General features: G+C 33.3%; 1 protein-coding gene across 2 annotated transcripts in view; it reads right to left on the bottom strand.

Annotated features, from left to right (window-relative positions):
* The window catches only part of LOC118189787 (uncharacterized), a 685,017-nt gene that overhangs the window by 291,193 nt on the left and 373,045 nt on the right, over positions 1-20,779 (bottom strand). Inside the window, exon 1 of one of the 2 annotated variants that reach the window (XM_085817534.1) lies at positions 384-537. The exons of the other annotated variant lie outside the window; for it this stretch is intronic. The gene's annotated coding sequence lies outside the window, so the exon portion shown is untranslated. Of the gene's footprint in view, positions 1-383; positions 538-20,779 lie in introns of those variants that run through there. 2 annotated transcript variants of the gene reach the window in all.

Below are 20,779 nucleotides of genomic sequence, written 5' to 3'. Positions count from 1 at the left end.
GCAAGCAAAGTAGCATATTAGCAAGCAAAGTAGCATACTCGCGTGTTAGAAATGAAATTAGTAGCAAGCAAAGTAGCATACTCGCGTGTAGCAAGCAAAGTAGCATATTAGCAAGCAAAGTAGCATACTCGCGTGTTAGAAATGAAATTAGTAGCAAGCAAAGTAGCATATTAGCAAGCAAAGTAGCATACTCGCGTGTTAGAAATGAAATTAGTAGCAAGCAAAGTAGCATACTCGCGTGTAGCAAGCAAAGTAGCATATTAGCAAGCAAAGTAGCATACTCGCGTGTTAGAAATGAAATTATTGCGGGCATGAAAACCAACATCCCAGCAGAGTTTCACACTCAACATGGAATGACGTCAGTAATTTTTTATCATACTTACGATATAGTAATGGGCAGAGGAGGAGATGGCTGATTTCCAGATATGTCACATTGCGATTCAAAGACTATCAAAACTCTCATCAAACAAGACAGCCCACTAAGACTGGAAAAGTAGCTTCTTTCCGAGCGTAACAGGGCGGCGAGAACACGGCGCGAATCAGTTGACTCTGCGGTTTGAGCCGGTCTCAAAAATAGAGCGTCTTTTCACACCCGCCTGGGGTAAACACAGAAATAATACGGCCTTGGAACAAATTCAAAGAGAGAAAACAACTTTACAGCGCCCGAGAAAATCGTATGGGGTACGAAATTCACGATGTGAAATGGCGATATCACGGCAGAATGCAATTGGACGGTATGTGTGAACATTCACCCAGAAAATTCCAAACCGCAAATAGTAGACTTTTGTTTTGGGAGGAATATTTCTAAAACAAAATCTATTCCTAGATATATAGTTTTTTACCCATGGGAGTTCATTACGTTTTATAAGAAAAAGGAAGCAATGGGAAAAAGAAATGCTTTGGGGATGAAATTTCTTTGCATTTTGCCTACATATGTTTTAATGCAAAAAGAAAAAGAAGCGAAAATTTTCAAGATATCTCTCAACCGTAGAATTCTGGTACTTAACGGATTCTATAAAAATATACAGTTGAATAAAAGATTTCGAAAAGGAATTAAGCTAAATATAAGGCCAATAATCCTGTGGTAAGCAAACATTTAACAAAAGCATGCTAATTTGATTTTTGCTGATACTGTTAAGAACACACTGTTTTACGTAGTTGTAGTTTGTTAAATCTAAGATAATAAATAGCACTGAAGTAAATATTAAATAAAAAATATAAAAGATAATAAAAATATGTGAAAACAAGCTAGTGAACAAGATGTACAGTACATGAATTTGGTGTTAATACAGCAAGAAATTTTTGTCATAGTGTGGAATGCAAATCAAACACCTATAAAATTTGCCAAGACGGATTTCAAGTCAATTTTACGTTATACTAGGACCCAAGAGCGATATACACATATTTGTTAAAGAGTGGTGTCAGTCTGCGTTAAAAGGAACTTGTAGGAACTTGTTGAACTTACCGGAGTAGGAGGTCAGTCCCGAAAATTCATGTAATACCATTGCACTTAACCGTCCCGCAGTGTAATATTGCTATCACGCCCGTATTACATATACGCTGATAAACGCAATATTTACCGTAAATTCAACTCAGGTATACTTTTATTTGGGAAATGCTTTATTTAATACTTCATTCTTTATACCTCCAATTATTCAAGAGTTTTCACCTTGTCTAGGAGATAGATGTTTCAGATCTGCTGCTTTGTGTTGTGACTTACCTCACTTGTCTGACAGTAGCATCACTTCAAGCGAATGAAATTCATAGTGGAAAGGAGTGCAAGGTTTCACCTGTCGTTGCCAAGAGCACCTTGCAGGGGACTGTACGACTCCTCCAAGTTCTTTCCTCAATTTGATGGAGAGCACTTCGGAGGGACGGGTCCGAGGGTCTCCCCCCCCCATCTGTCCTTATCACCAACCTCTCGAGTGGACTTTTGGTGGACTTTTGCCTCATCGCATACTTAGAGGGTCCCCATGCCGCAAGAACACTATACATTTACAAACATCCATGGTTTCTCCGGGATTCGAGCGCGAACTCTGCGGTACCGCAGTAGGCTCTCCTAACCACTGTCGTCTGAGCGACTCTGTTTCAGATCTTCTAGCTGTCTCAAGAATTCCACTATCGTTTCATTATGGAAGAAGGTAATAGCAAATTCTGCAATTGTTTTTAAATATTAATTTAAGATTTGCAATAATTAAAGTTGTGTAACTAAAAAGAAGTAAAACAAATAAGTCGTACATCCCTCAAATAAATTTCAAGCAATAAAAAGTTTTAAATCTTTCTCATTTATTATTAACAGTGCTTAAATTTAACAACAAAATCTTCAATTTGCGAAATAATATATCAGAACTCAGTATATTACTATACATTTCACGATTGTATTTGTATGATACGGTTGGTACGCTTGAATGTAACTATAATTATGTCTACAGGGAGAATTAAATGAAAGGTTTTTGTTCATATGATTAAATTTTACGGAAGAACAGCTTCGTTTCATTCATTTCAGATATTTTCTTACACCGAACTTGCATTTTACTCAGCAACAGTCTAACAGTGGCACATAATGATTAAGTCTAATAGTAGCACGATTAAGAATGTTGAAATGCATGTCAGCTCTAAACGAGATACGGTAACATTTATAGATAAATAGCTCGGCATCACTGTTTCACTGCACACATAGAATTCCCTAGAAACAAGACTTAATTTGGAGAAAGTTTTTTTTTTAATGGCTGGTACTACATATTTTTAGGCTTTCGCCACTACTAAGGCCAGAAATTTATTATTAAGTTTATTATTATTTGTCATTTTATTATAGAGCTACCTAATAGGCAATTACTTTTTATGAGGGGATAGACATGTCCATGTCTTCTACAGGATTCGAACCCGGGCCCCTCGGTATCGCAGTCGTTTCCCCTAACCACTATACCATCTGCGTGGCCTATTCTACAGAAGTACGTTAGAAAGAAATCATGCCCAACCCATTTGAGATGTTTCAAAGAAAAGCAGCTGCAAACTAAAATTCTATAGCGCTTTTGTGACTTAACAATAATTACAAGATTTAATCATACTCCCTCATAGTGGAAATCTAATCCTCAATTTCTTTTTACATAACTCCGCTTAAAATGTTACATTTAACTTGATTGGGAATAAATATTTTCAAAGTTTCAATTAAACCAGCTCTTTTCTGAATTTGCACAAACAAGCTAATAGCCACAAGGTAACTTCTTTTAATTCTTAACAAGTTGGTTGTGTTAAGAATTAGAAGTTAGAAATAATACTGAATGCTGTATATTACCTCTAAAGAATTTATCTTGTTGTTTGCTAAATGTTAAATAAAATCAACGGATCATGGAAATCAGAGAACTAAATTCAAATCGTAACCGTTTTAGTCTCAAATTAAAACAAAATGCAACGGAATTCTTGATTTATACATTTTTCTATAGAAATTGTAAAATCCAGTTAAAAGTTTAATACGCTGCTTAAAAAATATTTCATCTTGGCAAAGATCTTGATGTTCATAACGTTATTTTCACAACGTTCAGCTGGAATTATAAAGGGGCAACTTACAATATTTGTCGACAAATACCTGTCCTCTCTTTTATTAGTTAATGTAAGTATTCTAAATTTTATTTATATATTGACAAACTAAGAATGTTTTATTTTTGCACTCAAAATCTTATGTTAATCTCTTTTTTTAACCAGCTAGAATAAATTACATAAAAATTTTCATTAATCCAGTTTTTAAAATGCTAATAAATAACGACTTAAGGTTTCTCTCAAAAGCTCTACAGTTTCTTTTCTTAATTTTGATTTATGTTATTAGTTAATAAATAATTCGATATCAAATGCGTCTTCAGTCCTTAAACTTCAAATAAATAACCGAAGATCCACGTTTACAATGATTAAAATATTCAGTTACTTTAATGCTTTTTAAAATGCTGGGCTAGAACTTGCGTCTTTCATCTGATAAGAATTTTTTAAAATATGCAATTGAAAAAAGTAAAATTTACATATATATATTTTCAATTTATTTATTACATAAGTAGTAATAAATAAATTAAAAAGCTTCAGACGAGTTAAGAATGTATACAAAATTAATTACATTTTATAAAATGAGAAAACATATATTTTCTGTCTGAGTAAAACTTAATTAATAACCATACTTTATTATTTACCATCATTCGTTGACAAAGAAAATATCAAGCAATCATTATACATTTTAAATTATAAATTTTATTAAACATTTTATTTAACTAAGCAAATATTAAGAAACCATGATAAATTTTTAACTGTATTTAAATGAACAATATAGTGTTATTGTTATACTTTTAATCAACAGTTAGCATAATATTAACATTGTTTTAAAGTCTGAAGAAAGTATTTGGAGAGTTATATAGAAGAAACAGATAGGTGTATATATTAGTCAAATTATGACAGCGCATGCTTATCTATCAATAGTATAGTTGCTATAGCACATACTATTAAACTCGTGGGAAAAATTAAGAAAATTTGCGCATTATTCTGAATTTCTGAAAATCTAATGGGCAGAACTTAATGAAGTTTCGTATGAATATACATTTATAAGAGAGAAAGTGATGCACGATTTAAAAGTTATTTTATATAATCATGATTGTAAGGTAGAAATGTCTCCTAGTGCAGAAATGTCCAATATCTACGTTGTGTGATTACACCGAAAATGAGTCTAATAGAGGGTATGGTACCATCTCACATCTAGACTGGTCGCTCAATGTGTTAAGGCATATTTGACAGGAGGTAGTTGTGGAGTTCCTGTGGCAGTCGATTCCACTCCTGGTTCAAGGCAGTTTTCAGCTCTGGATGGTTCTCGGAGGGAAATAGGGGGCGAAACGAAATTGCCCTCCCAGGGTCTTCTAGACATGTTGTATAGGGTTAAATTTAGGAGAATTAGCGGGTCAATTCATGCGAAGAATTCACTTATAATTGAATATAATCGTACACCAGCTCAGCATCATGTGGACGAGAGATTTCTTCCATTAAGAGGAAACCAAGACCAGCTGCGTCCTAGGAAATTCGAATACAGGGCTAACTAAGATCACCTTCCTATGACTCATAGCATTCAGACAGCATTTCTCAAACATCTACAGTGGTGTTCGGCCGTGAAACATAGTTCCTGCTCAAACCGTTAGAACTCCACCACGGTAATGTCCTTTTCCCTTTGAGGGAAGAATGGTGTCGTTTTCCAGGTTCTCTCTAGATATAGGTACGCGGAGGATCATTGTCCCGACAGAATCTCGACTTATCTGTAAAATGCACGGTGCTCTACTGAATTCTGGTCCACGGCGCATGTTGTCTGCACCATGCTAAACGCGCAGTTTTGTGTGCAGCAGCGAGAGGGATGCAAATAGCGGGTTTTCTGTAATACAGCCCTATCTCATGAAGCCTTCGAGTAACTGTAGCCGTAAAACTGGGGTTCCAGTGACAGCATACAGCTTACGTGAAAGCTGTGAAGCTATAGTACTCCGGTGTCAATAATGACCCGTTATGGATCTTGGTTGACCTTTTATAGATCTTCTCGATATGGACCCAGAGTCCTGACATTGTTTTCACGAATGTTTTCACGATACTGGGCGTTGCACTGATCTCTTTAGCCACATGCGCTTGTGCTTGGCCTGCCTTCAATCTATCGACAATTCTTCAGTTCATTCCGACATGCATATGTTCGTGGTAACTCATTTTACCTGATACCTTATAAAGACGGACAACTATTTCAAGAAACGCAGCGAATGTCGTAAAGAAGTACGAGCACACAAATCGCCAAATACTCCTCGTGCGCTTACATTCCTTCCACAATCGCAGCTCCTCAGATACGCAGTGTACGCTTACGTATTCGATTTTTAATATTTGCATAATTCTCCGGCTTCATAATTAGTTGTTTCAGTACGTTTCGTAAAAATAGACATAATTTGAAAATTATTTTAATTCTGAACAGGAGTGTGCATAGCAAATAGGTTTGCGTTCGATTTTCTGTCGATGGAAAACTTTATAAACTGAACTGAAGTTCTTATTTAAGAGAAAACTAGCTCAGTTACTGTAAATGACGTCATTAAGTGAGAAAGCCATTACATTTACTTTTTGTCCCCAGCATGTTTCTCACATTAAAAGCAATTAGATCAGTTACTAGGAAGTATATCTGAATGGGTCAATGCTCAAGAACTCATGTCTCGGTGAAGGAGTTTGACAGTTAGTTTACAGATATAGTACTTGTTCTCCGAGTCTTTATATTTAATTAATTATTTTGAGGGTTTTGGAAGCAATACCGTTTTGTCCGAAACTTAGTACCATTTTTAGAATTGTAGTAAAAAAATGCCTTTTGCCAAACTCACACCATGAAGTAAAAATCTTCATGCTGTGAATTTGGATTAAAGCTATCCCCCCAAAAAAAGGGGGGAATACAATAACTATTTGAAACACAGTTTAATTCAAAAATATTTATTTTAAGTCGAATTTGATGTTAATTGCATAGAGTGATCAATAAACAAAACCAAAATTAAATAAAAAAAATACTTTAAAATTTCCAAGCGTATCGAATTCATACAAATTTAATATGATAATAAGTGTTTCAGATTTTCATATTATTTTAATAACTATTTTTCTTACAATTTAATCTTAAAATTTCAGTATTTGCTTTATTTATGTTATGGTAGACTCTGCTGAGGAAAAGTGGCAAAATACGCGGAACCCATGATCGGCTAGCAAGAAAGTTTCGCGATCGAAAAATGAAAAAAAAATTGCTAACATTTCTTGGGAGAAGGATTATAAACGCATCAGCATTGGCAGTTTGCCAGCTTTAAATTAAAGGCGATGTTCTTGATTTGGATTAGTGTATTATGACAAAGCACACTAGGCTATCTGCCTAAGGCTGCTATCACACGTCGGTTTTTTTCGGAAGAACAACTGTTTGGAACAATTTTTTGCTTTGTCACAACGGCCAATCACCATAGATCGTTTGGGGGTTAACACAGGGGAAACTGGCTCTCCATTACAAACAAGCTGATAGCTGATTGTTTGAAAACGAACAACTACTAGCAATTTTTTTGGAAAGGAAGGAACACATCTTTCTTTCAATAGTAAACCAGGCAGGAAATTGTTCGTGTGAAACAAATGCCATGTGATATGGGCCTAAGGGGAGGGATGCCTTCGTGGCGAACGTTTTAAAGGAAACTAGCTCGTATACGCGTTACCTACGGGAAAAATCGCGAAAACTCCCATGCAGCCAAGCCGTTCTCCTAGAATCGCCTAGAATAGAATCCAGGTCGGAACTACTAACGTTCAGTGACATTTTACCGTCGAACCTGGTGTGCCTTAGGCGTTGTTCTTGTCTCTTGTAATTGCATTTTTGTTAGTAAGTAAGCATCTTTATTTAAGAGATTTTAATGAGTGTTCTGCTCTCTCTCGATTGAAATAATTAGCCTAAGCGATATCTCTTATATATTATGTTTAGAAACATTTTAGCACAATCTGATTGGCATGACAATGAAAATACATTTTCATTTGAGAGTTTTTAGGTTAACATATAAGAGAAAATTGTTTCGCGCATGTTGTCATATAATAAAAAAAAGAACCAAAACCTTTTCCATTAAGTTCGAAGCAATATAAACAATATTTTATGTAAATAATATGTAAATAAATAAACATTATATCATAAACTGAAACTTAAATTTACCAGTTAATTTATTTGAAAATATAAAATAGTCAAATTATCAAATTGGAAGAACACGCTAATATAAAATTAAAATTCGTCAATTGAGCAACCTTACTTTGGAATAAAAATTTCCCTCCTCTGCAAGAAGACTTTTGTCCCTTCCCCATTTTTTTAAAAAGTATTTTGTTCCTGAGGAAGAGGGTGTTGTATCTGAGCGCCTTAGAAACTATTCAAAAGTTTTATTCAAAATTTTATGCTAAACTAAGGTTGCTTTTTTTGCTTTCAGATTATGCCAATGTGGTTAACGCCATTACATGATATCATTCAAGAGCACGTAATTTATAATACATTACATTGTACGCACACATCAATTCTCCTTTGTGTCGCTCTTTTTACACCCTCCCTTGTACGAAGTAAAGGAAGTATTGCAATCGCGAAAAAATTCGTAGCATATTTCAACGAAAATATCCATTTTGACCGCTATCCAATGCAATTTAATGATGTTTTAGAGCGACATCTGTACATATGGAGAGAATAAGAGATTATTTTTCTCCAAATGGTTCACAAAATGGATTTCAAATGGATTCAGAAGAGATTTTGTTTCGTGACGTCTGTACGTATGTACGTGTGTATGTACCTCGCATAACTTAAAAACGAGTAGCCTCAGAAGGTTTATTGTATACGAGACTGCTATAACATGTAGTTGTGCACTTCCGTTTTTCATTGCAATCTGCAGCACCAAAAGTATACAACGGTGAGCTCAGTTTTTGTATTGTTAAATGTTGGTAATTTGTGCATTTGTTTGCTTTAAACGGGACTGCATTATGTTGTTCTTATGTTCCGGTTAAGGATTTTATGCTTTCAGTTAATCTGTATGCAATAATTGTAGAATTTTCAACAATTTAAGTTGCTTAAGTGGAAATAAACGTAATGGAGCAGCTATTTATTTGCATTTGAAACTTAGATGGATAGTGAATTAAGTCAGTTTCTGCACCTTCAATATCTTTTTTCCGAGTGAGACGAAAATTAGACTTTTGTGCACCGAAAAATCTGCCTTCTTGCCCGCTCGCTGGAGTTTCGCGCAGAAACTCTAATTTTAATTGCACAAAAAAAAAAAAAAAAAAAAAAAAAAAAAAAAAAACTATTTTAATTGAATTTTGTGTTTTATGTTTTTCAAATGTTAATGAATATTTGTTGAGTTTTTACGTATTTTTGCTTTGCGGCTATGTAAGAACTGTGTTTTAATTGAATGAGAAATATAACTCTAATAAAATTCGAGGAAATAAATTTAAATGAAATGCAGCAAAAAATGTGTATAATTTAACAGGCCGTACAATGAAGTTATGTGGTGTCCACATCATATTTTTTTTAAATTTAGTAAAATAGTCAGTCAGCGGAAATTGCTTCTAATAGACAAAGGAGAACAACTTTACGTAGCACAGGACTGGATTATTTAGACTGTGAGGAAGTTTTCAATGTTTATCTGTCTGTAGAAAAGGCTGCACTGCGGAAGGTGTTTTAAATGAAACTGGTTTATATTTTATTTACACACCAAAATTCTCATGCAAGGAGCCCATTCGCCGGGATTTGAACTCAGGTAAAAGAATCCTTAACATATTCCAGAAGTCGTGCAAAATTAAAGAATAGTTCGAAGTTTAAAGTTCTCATCCGGATTTAGGTTCAGTATTGCGTTGCACTGTACTTTTCCCGTAATAAATCATAGTAATAAATTATTTAACTGAAAATTACATAAAAAATGGTAAGAAAATTTCGAAATTCGTAAATGCACTTAACATTTGTCGAAAAATGTGATAGCTGCGATATTTTAGGAAATCTCCAAAATTTCATGAAGAAAATAACAAAAATTCACAGTAGTATAAAATTATCACCTTACTACTATGTTCCATAAAGTAAGAAACAACGCAAAGCTATCTTTAGAATCGCTCAGTGTTTTTAATAAAACCATCATTTATCCAAGATTTTTTATTACGAAACAAATATTATGCAATCAATAAATCCCTCAACTCAACAAGAGATTTAGCAGAAAAAGCAGGAAAAGCAAGACAAATACGTTTTGCTATAGAAAATTTTTGTTATCTGTATGAGCACAATCTCTGAGATTAAAGAAAGTAATGGAGCAAAAATTTTCATTTTGCAATATTTGTTCTTAACAAAAATATCAGCATACAGTTTTGAAATTTTGCTTAAAGAAATTTAAAACAATTCGTTACTTTATAAATACCCACGGAGAAAAACTTTTTTCAATTTCAATTAATAATCGAGTTTTTTCTTCTATAATTTGCTTTCGTAGAATAAAGAATATTTTTCGATAGAAATCGGTGAAATGTATTACAAAAAACCTCAATTCTTAAGACTCTAAAATTTCCCATCATCTAAAGCTGTAAATATGTAGATTATTCTTAGTTAAATGAATTCTTAGCTAAATGCATATCGATTATTCTTAGCCAAATGATTCACGCCCACGCTTAAAATTGTATTCCCTACGCCGATGCAAAATTTACCTTACTACTAACTTTCCTTTATTATTTAAAACATGCAAAATTTATTTCCTCAGATACAAAAATAAAATGTTTAAAAAAAGTTTTTATTAAAAAGTAGATAAGATATGAGATAAATAAATAATGACTTAAAAATAAAAATTAACTTAGGAAGTTACATTTAAAGCCTTTTGTTTCCTTTTAAATACTGTAACAAATTAGTAATTTAAAAAATGAAAGTCTTATTCTGAAGTTAAAAACATAATATATGTAGACTAGAAGAGAAACACGCTAATGTGACAATCAAAATCGTCAAAACAACCTTGTATTTAGCGTAAGTATATAGAAACACTCAATCGATTTCGAGTGCAGCTAAAGGTCCCTCCTCATCAGGAGAAAGAAATACCAAGAAAGAAGAAAATAAAGGGGAAGGAGTCTCAGAAACACGTGGTCCTTATCAGCACTGCACGTAGTTATAACTGGAATTTTAATCAGAGTTGCACTGGCCGCCTACTTTTACTGAGTCAGGCTATCTGATCAAGCAAAAAGGACAAGAAAAATTAGCGAAGTTAAAAATATTTTAGCATTTTATTTGAAGTTCAGATTTTGAGCGTGAAGGTGCATTTGCCCCTCGCTCTTTATTTTTAACTTCGCTAATTTTTCTTGTCCTTTTTGCTTGATCAGATAGCCTGACTCAGTAAAAGTAGGCGGCCAGTGCAACTCTGATTAAAATTCCAGTTATAACTACGTGCAGTGCTGATAAGGACCACGTGTTTCTGAGACTCCTTCCCCTTTATTTTCTTCTTTCTTGGTATTTCTTTCTCCTGATGAGGAGGGACCTTTAGCTGCACTCGAAATCGATTGAGTGTTTCTATATACTTACGCTAAATACAAGGTTGTTTTTACGGTTTTGATAATATATGTCGCTGAAAACTCCTTTTGAAAAGAATATTAAAAAATCATTAATTATAGATATATCACAAATTACATCAAATAGATATAGTCTTAGATAAATTTTAAAAAAATATTAATAAGGTTGCTGTTTCTATGTAAATAATTTTTTCACATTACATACGATGCAATTTCATATTTTGTAAAGTAAGTCTTTATCGATCTAAAAAAGAATTGGAATTGCTGATTTGCCGTGGAATATAAATTAAAGATCGTTTGCCAGAACATTGGCAAAGCTGTCAGTAACGGCAATTCGTAAAGCCTTTTGGGTGACTAATACTACGATAGTGCCAGGTAGACGCGAAAATAGAAGCATTGACTAAAGAAATTCTTTATATAAAAACATATCAGATCTTTTTTCTAAATTTTGCCCGCAACTATAGTTTAAAAAGACACGTGAGTGTCATTTTTGAAATTTTTGCACAGGGTTTCAGCATTATTCATAGCAGAATTACGCTAATTCTTCTGAAGAATTCTGTCACCTTTCTGATGAAGGATTTAAATTTTATTATCCAGGTTGATAACGATGAAGATTTACATACACTTGCAGGAAATCTAATTCAAAGGATGTAAAACTAGTGTCAAATGCCTAAGTTAATAAGACAGCATGTTTCTTGTTGTCTCTTTCCAAAGCAGTTGGGAACGAACTAATCCCCAGAGGGTTTTCATGTAAATATCATGAATTTATTGTGAAGTTCATTTTAAAAAGTGACAATTATTACGAGATACAATTCGAGCTCCAAAGATTAAGGATACATAATAATCCCTCATACAGTTCCTATAGTCTAACTGAGCCGGCTACGATCATGAACGGATATAGAGATGCCCATTCGGACCGATTTATTGACGAAATAGTGTGGAAGGAACAGGAATGATATATTAGGGAAGTTTTCCCTTTCTTAATTTTTCCCTGTTTATTTTCATTGCGTTAAAAGAACACAGATTTAAGGAGGTAGAAAATTACTTTTAAATATTCTAAGATAATTTGATTATTTTGATTAACTGTTTGATTATATTGCATATAATTTTGTGCATTTATATACTTATTTATATATTGGTAAAATACGAGTCTTTTAAAAGCTTAATTTTGCTATATATACATAATTTTATAATAAATTGTAATAAATAATTATTATTGCGTAATAATTGTTGTTAAACTTAAGTATTACATTTTATTATTTAATTTTCATTACAATGAATGAATTCTAGCATAATGATCATTATAATTAATTATAATAATTTTATGGTAATAAATAATTTTTATGAAAATACCAATAATTATTATGTATTTTTTTAATATTTGAACTAAAATATATGTAGACTAAGGTACACTGAAAAGAAGGAATTTCTTAAAAATTAGTTATAACAACTGGACAATAATAAATTGTTATTATAGTTATTTAATTCATTAAAATAATTGCATTGTAATAAATAATTATCATATTTTTTGATTTTGTTGGGCTTAAATACATGCATTATTATGCATAGTTTAAATGGGTGGATGAGAGGGACAAATTTATTTTAGGAAAAAAGAACGGAAATAATTTTTGCCTAAAGATCACAATATTGGCAAATGTCAATATTGTCAAATCAGCTACGATGAGGAGTGCCCACACTCAAATGAGGTTGAAATTTTTTTCCGTCTTTAACTACAAAAAGAATATTTCTGTTAAGTGAATTTTTCCGTTTATTTCAGCGAATATAAAATAAAAGTGCAAAAGGCAATTTATGATAGGATCATCCCATGACATATGGACTTTCCCTTCTTCGTCAGTAAATTACTTCTCTGGGGAGATGAGCGAACTGTCACGTGACCTCCTCAGCCTGCGTCTCGTAATTTTAACACCCCTTCTGGATGATCTTAAGTGTTTTGGCAGAATGCCAGCCAAGGTTGCGTTTAACGCGGTCAAACTATACAAGTTGAAGAAATTGTTTAGGACTACAACTTCTCAGATTCCGGAGAAAAATGTTTAGGAATATAACAGATTCTTTCTAGCATTCGAGGGAGAATTTTTCCTTTTACAGTGGAGCGGATCGGACAAATACCAGCTTTAAAAAGTGATAAGAAATATGCTTTCGTACATATTCAAAACTGAATATGTATTTATTGAAGATTGATGATATAAACTGTGAATAAATTACTCATAAATGGTTGCCAAGTTTAGCGATAAAAATTAGTCACCAAAACCTCTACCAGCTTGGCGACATTTCGCCAGATTAGCGAGATAGTCATTTACTCAATGTTAAATAGACTGCCCCTGTACTTTTACTTTTCCGGCACAGTTTCATCTCTCTAGATTTTCGTGTTATATTATATAACTATTTCACATATAATTGCACTAAAATCATCTAAATATCTACAAAATTCGCAACATTATTAACTATAGTTAAATTTGAAATGTCTTATATAATAATATCGATTTATTTCATTTAATTTTGAGTACTATTCATATTTCTATTCTGTTGATTTCATGACGCTGAAGTATGCACCTGACTCTCCGAAATCTGCGTGGAAGATAAATATTTGCCCACGGAAGATGCATGTATTTCAATTTTAGTGTACCCCGAGGACTATGCTTGTTCCAAGACATGCAGAAGACATAAAACGGTGTCTTTCCATATTGTCGTAAAGTACAGTGAATAAGAGGACAACGCTCCTATATCTCTTGGTCGCATAGCACCACTATTCAATCACTCAGTTCTTCTGTACCTATCTAGGGACCAAAAGAAGGAGGTATCAATAATTTGCTGCATTCTATCAAAGCTGAAAGCATCAAGCTATAAATGACTTCAATTTATAGGATAGGAAGAAACCGATTTAATCTCTTGCGTTAGATATGTGTTATTGTAAATAAATGTTTCTGGTAAATAGATGAAAAAAAATTCGAATTAATTATTTGATATTTATCTGAAAACCTGAAAAGAAAAAGACATGCTCTTTATTTCGTTAAATATTGAGCCTAGAGGTATGCAAAGTTTCTTAAATTTTTATCAAGAAAATAATACATTTTCTTACATGCGTTAGCATAAGGAAAAGGTTTCGTTTTGTCAAACATTCATTATTCTTCAATTAATTAACTTAAAAATTACTGTTAAGTTTCGGAATATTTTTATGTGTTAATTTTCATTCACTATAGGTGGTGGTGCTTAGTGCCAGTTGCTTATTACTTTATATGTATTATTGTTTTGTTTTGCTTTCGGGGCAACATATGTGAAGCCAAAAGATAGAGGATTTAATATTCCATGAAGATGTCAACAACTAAAAAAATTCTACTAATTCATATAAATCTAATCTAAAGCTTATTTATTTTGTGTCCTTATTTTGATAGGTGAACTGTTTTCAGTTAATTATCGAATGGAGTCTGTAAAAATTCAAGGTAAACTGTTTAATAATTATTAATTATAGAACTTACCACCAACCAAATACCAAATCTTAAAATGCCCAATTCGCGGAAGAGAGTCTAATAAACAGTCTCATAAAGATATAGTTATTAGATAGATTTGCATACTTATTTCTTAAATTTTCTTTTGCATATTTTCTTTTTAAGTTAGATCTTAATACAGGCTTCGAAAAATGATCTCATACAATACATTTTCTCTTCAATATGTATTCAAATTTGAACGTAACTAAACGTATGAATTATGGTATTGACTAAAATTATACAGCGTAACTAGAAGAGTAAAATTATGTAATGCACTTTTACAAATTAAAAAAAAAATCTTAAACACATATATATTGTCTTTTAACCACTTACAAATGGGGTATACTTCAGGAAAATTTGTCAAAAGAGGAATTATTATTTTATTTCCATATTCTTTAATTCTCGATGAGCACGGTTACAGATAACTTGCCTAAGTTTCAAATAAATGGGGAATAAGTATCGCCATCTATTGACAAAACAGTAAATAGCATTGCTTTAAGCATTTGATATAGGAAAGCAAACGCATTTTAAGCTTTACGGAATAAAAACACTGATTTTTCTTCTTCCTGGAGGTCAGCTCGGGCATTTCTCAATTTGGTGCGACTGAGTTGCTCTAGCTGGATTCGGGAGACATTTTAGTACGGGATTAAATCAGTTACTCGTTTTACCAAACTGGTAAAACTGCACATAAGTGGTGCGTTACTTTTCATATAAATAAAATAGCATTTCAAATCACCGCATTCAAACTCACCGCTTTTTGAGAGCATGTCCTGTAGAACATTTTAACATGTGTTCGCGTGTCCGTAGTAAGAGTTCGATAATTTACGAGTGCTTTCTCGTGATACGTGTTTTATTTTGTTATGCATGAACAAGTTATTTAACTATACTGCGTTTTATTTTGTTTCATATTCAATTGTTACGAGCTGTTAACTATTTTTAAATCATCGTTGGCACAATGAATTCCAGTCTTGTCGAGAGACATAGATGATTTATATTTAATGCTCTTAATACTACTTCTTGAATGATTAAAAGATCTTGTAATATGCTTCGGTATCAAGTAAATATGTAAGATATATGATTAAATGATTAGTGGCAGGAATTAGAGATGCAAATGGAAAAATAAAGTAGATGCGAATTATATTTGTGCACAGACTCATGCTTTCCTGTTTTCGTGAGAAAATACTCAGAATTTTCTCATCATTAGCTATTCTTCTTACAGACCTAACTGCAGTAGGCTCTGACACAGAATGTATAGTCCGTTTACGACAGCAAAAAATACGACTCTTTTTTTGAACATTTAATGAAGTGCAATTTATACATAGATTTATAAATTATGCACACCTACAATAACTCTTTTTATTTGCATGTCAAGAACAAGCCTGGCGCGCTTCGGAGCTTGAGAACTTTGCAACTAAAACTTTTCAAGCTTAAAGACAGAGTACGTCATTTCTGAACTCAACAAATTGAAAAATCTCCTTAATATACGTAGAGGATTTCATTTCGCATATCGCCAATAAAACCAGACTTCAGTTCTCTCATCTCATAATTGACTTTTATTCCATCCAATTTTATTTTTGGGGCCACCTACAAGGCAGCAGAGATGAGAGCGAAAGCTTAAAACATTAGCCCTCAGAACAATAACGCACCATGGAAACAAATCCGAGAGTTACGGTGGGTGTGATCAAATGAATGACGGCGGAATGAAAATGATATCTTCGAATACAGCACAACATACTTTTATTTGAAAACAAAATAAATTCCGTAATGTTTCCTTTCCTTTCGTTTCAATAATCGGGATTAAAGTAATCCATGAAATCTGCATTCCGTTTGTTGACTACCAATGAAATGAAGAAAACTCTAAATTTCAGTTTAGGAAACTAAACCAAACTTCGCATGAAATTTTTGTACGAAATTTATCATAAAGCTTGATTCTTTGTAGCAGTAATAATTCAGTAATGCTTTTATAGTAAAACTGCTGCGATATTTAAGCAAACACTATTTTTTTTTTAATTTGAAAAGTTAATTCAGGTTAATTTAGGAGAGTATCACATGAAATTTCTAGCTAATAAAATATTACTCATCACGTAAAAAGTTACATTATCCGAAAAATTCATGTATCCTATGGTATTTCTACTATATATAATGACTTCTTATAATTTAAATAATAAAGAATTCAGAATTTGTGAGGCCTCAATTCGTTTCGTTCATTATTTAGGATTATTTAGTTATTATTGAATATATTGTTCATTATTTAGTTATTATTGAATACTGTAGGTTACATGCCACGATTGCATAAATACACTCGTTGCATGTAATCCATAATTTTTTAAACGTTATTTCATAATTACATAAGTATCAAGAGAATATTTACTGACAACTGGGTATACTCATAACAGGTATGCCACGATCGAACCTTGGACTGCAGTCACTTACAGCAATATAGCCAGCTAATGTGGCCTGATTCGCCGAAAGAAAATGGTGAGAATTATAAATGCGTTTCTAACAACTAATATTTATAAGCCTTAATGAGTCTGGGTGCACTTTTACATTGACAAAAAGACGATATTGTTTACTGAAAATAGAGGAATAAACAATCTCCATTTCTCACTTTACTTGCTAATGAAAAAGGGTAAAGCTGCCATTAGTTGTCAAGAGATCTATTTTTGCATTTTGTTTGAGTTTGTGCCAGTAGGGTAGCTATCACAAAATGAGAAGCTTGTTTTGGAATGTGCGCTATTAAGCTTTTGTAATCAATATTATCTCTCTTTGTCTCGTTGGGATGTTTCAAACAGACATGAAGAATCCCAGCATTTGACTGAAGAATTCCTGGGTATGTCGATCATGTAGAGTTCAATTTGGCCGATGTATAGTATCAGACTATTTCATTCAGCATTCGTTTCTTTACACAAAAAATACTATATAAAGAAAACAAAGCAAACGACATCTTCAGAAGTAGAAATAAAAAGAGATAATGCATGTAAAATTTAGAAATAAAAAAGAGATATATTCCCATTTTTTTAAGGAAAAAAAGAAAGTTTCATCATAATACAAAATAATATGAAAATAAAAACTGGCGTTTAAGAATATTTTATCCAAATCATCTATAACGATACTAAACATTAAAAATTATTATGATGATTTATGATTATTTCCTCAACCATTTATTATGAAAACACTTTGCTTAGTTTCATCTCAAGACATAAGCACATAGATTATTTAGTGGGTCCTCCGAAAATTTATATTTTTTGACTCTACAATGTCATAAAATCTTAGGTAAATAGTAGGAAATTTCATTGGGGACAATTTTATTCAATAGGGACATAGGGACAATTTTATTCAATGACGTAATAACTGTCAAAATGGCGTGATAATTTTTATCTGATTTTGATAATTTTGCTATTTTACAGGCATTAATTTATTGAATAAATTAAGTTTTTCCCTTTTTAATAATGTTTCATATATATACAAAGTGTACCGTAAATGTTGCGACAAACTTCTAGGGAAGGTAGGGCACATCATAAGGATTAAGAATTGATAGGAGCCCATGTCCAGAAACGTCACTGTATGCCGTCAGGGGCTGCTCTGCAGAAGATTGCCTCATTCGAACGGTAGGCAACATACGAAGAGCATGGAACGCTGTACGAAAAGAGAGCTTGTGAACATGTGGTTCCAACATGATGGAGCGTCTGCTCATTTTGGACTGGATGTTCGCAGCCATTTGAACAGATCATTACCGCATCGATGGATTGGGCGTGGTGGACCGATTTCCTAACCCTCACGCTGAGCGGATTTATTGAGCCTTGGTTTTGTTTTGTGGGGCGCCATCAAAAGTGTCGTGTATCACGATCCTGTTGTGTCTGAAATGGATCTTATGGCAAGAGTTGCCTGCTCAGCTAAGAAACTCCCGGTTTGTTTGAACATATTCGGCAAGCAATGGTCCGTCGATGTCAAGTATGTTTGGCGTCTGATGGTGCAAATTTCGAGCTTTATTGTAACATTCAAGCTGTCGAAACACCATTAGTATTCATGTCCAATAAATGTTTAAAATTAATCACTCTCTTGTTTACTCTCCCATCTTCTACCTCTGCTAGCCCTTACCCCTGACATCTACGGGTATAGATTACTATGCAATTCTTAATCCTTATGATGTGCCCTACGTTCCCTAGACGTTTGTAGCAACATTTACGGTACACCTTGTATATATATATATGATTCTAACGAATGGAACTGTAAAGTAAGTTAATTACACAAATTCAGCTAATAAATGCTGTGTGAATATACAGCTTCTTATGATTTGATCAAAACCACGTGCTGCTAAAAAAAAGCAGGTAGAATTCTGATGCAACAAGGTAGGTGAATATAGAGAGGGAACTAAAACATTTAATCTTAGTCAACAAGTCTCTGTCAAACATTCCCTGGTAAACTGATGCATATTGAAAGACAAAACAGCGATGATTGGCCAGTTGTGAATGTTTCTAATTCACTTCTAGAATTATCATGTGCGAAAATAATTTTGCTGAACTGATAATCTGACTAAGTGCCAACAATTCAAAAATAAATTTCGGTCATAGTACCACCGTAAGCAGAGCATTAATTTTCTTAGTTTGCATTCCATGTGTGGAGCCCATTAAAGGAAGTTACACTTATTTTTTCTGTATTTTTAACAAAAAGAAGAGTGTCGTGAAGCAAAAAAAGATTTCAGATTTTAATACTGTACTCCATGTTTAATACTATACTGAAACAAATGATCGTATCGATGGCAGGAATCGCAGCCATACTTCGGATTACAACAGATATTAGTACAAATGTTTCGTTTAGCGGCAAGAACTCTTCGTCGGCAACTGGTGCGAAACCGAACCGCCACTGGACGAAAAAAAATGAAAACACCATTTGAGTTTAAGGGTTTACATTCTAGCTGCTGCAGGTGAATGTTGGACTTTACATTCACCTTTGGTGGTATAAGCATTAAATCTCTCGTGCTTCAGATAAACGTTATACAGACCTCTGGCATCGATGTAACTGGAGCATTTTACAGGGTCCTCTCATCCCGCTGGATGGACCTTTGGCGAGCTCGAGCTATTTGAAATGTTGGCTCACCATCTATACTCATTCATGCTCTAGCTGTTATTACAGAACGATGTGCTCTTTTGAGAGGATAATGTTTTTGTCATACGAAATACAAGAGCGATTTAACGAATAGGTCAATGAATAAAAATTTGGCCTCTAAAATTCCCAGATATGAATACCCTCGAACATTTATGGGACGAACTGCAACTGTCTCTTCACTATTTGGACTCAGCATCATGCTCTATGACGAATGTATGGCATAAACTTGCAGAACTGCTAGGCGGCTATACCACCACTTAGCTTTCACAGACACCTTTATTATCATCAGATTTCATATTATCATATATATTTCATATGACTGAAACAATTACTTTCATAAGCTAATCGCTACTGGACTTTCCCGTCCATATTTCAAGAGGTTTTAAAAATACTCTTTAGATGATAACCAAGAAATAGTATGCTTATTTCTATTGTAGTCTAGGTGCTCGGCTATGTAAATTTTCCCAAGAAAATTTTTTCGTCGTCAGACAGTAAAGACTCATTAGGCGTTCGAAGTGAGAAACGTGAAGTTTAACTGAAACGTGGAGTCTTTCAAGGACTGGTGTCATGGATAACCTAGCTGCCAGCTGGATAAGCTAAACATTTTCATTAGAAGAGCACGAGAGAGGAAGTACGACAACTCCTGAGATTTTCCCGCATTTAAAGGGACACTGGGTAGAGGCATTAAGAATGAGACTTAGAATGGCGTCTTCAGGCGCCATGATAAGTATTCATTAGACGTTTGAAGTAAATATATAAATATCTCAACTGTTCTATCCATGGCTCTTCCGCTTTCGAAGCAGATATTATCTACAAAAACAGTCACGTGTAAATGCGATTATTCCGTACAAAGCTCTTAATTTGATCTGTAGATTTAAATCACCATGTTAATTTTACCATTTAAGTGTTTTAACATGCTGTCTACATTTTCGTTACGATTTTATAGTTTTCATAGAGTTAATCTGATGATGCGACTCCAGTGTATACTCGCAATAGAAGATCTTTAAGCTTAGCATTAACTAATGTCCAATTATCTTTTTCTTTAAAAGGATTAGATACTACAGATCGTGTCTTAACTGTTCAGAATATCTAAACATATTTTTACGATACTTCTTCAAAGG

Source organism: Stegodyphus dumicola, chromosome 5 (genome assembly GCF_044657685.1).
Source record: "Stegodyphus dumicola isolate Sdum_Otavi_A_Nest chromosome 5, ASM4465768v1".
NCBI classification, from domain to species: Eukaryota; Metazoa; Arthropoda; class Arachnida; order Araneae; family Eresidae; genus Stegodyphus; species Stegodyphus dumicola.
The sequence above is the reverse complement of the archived record's forward strand: the minus strand, read 5'-3'. Positions and strand labels throughout refer to the sequence as shown.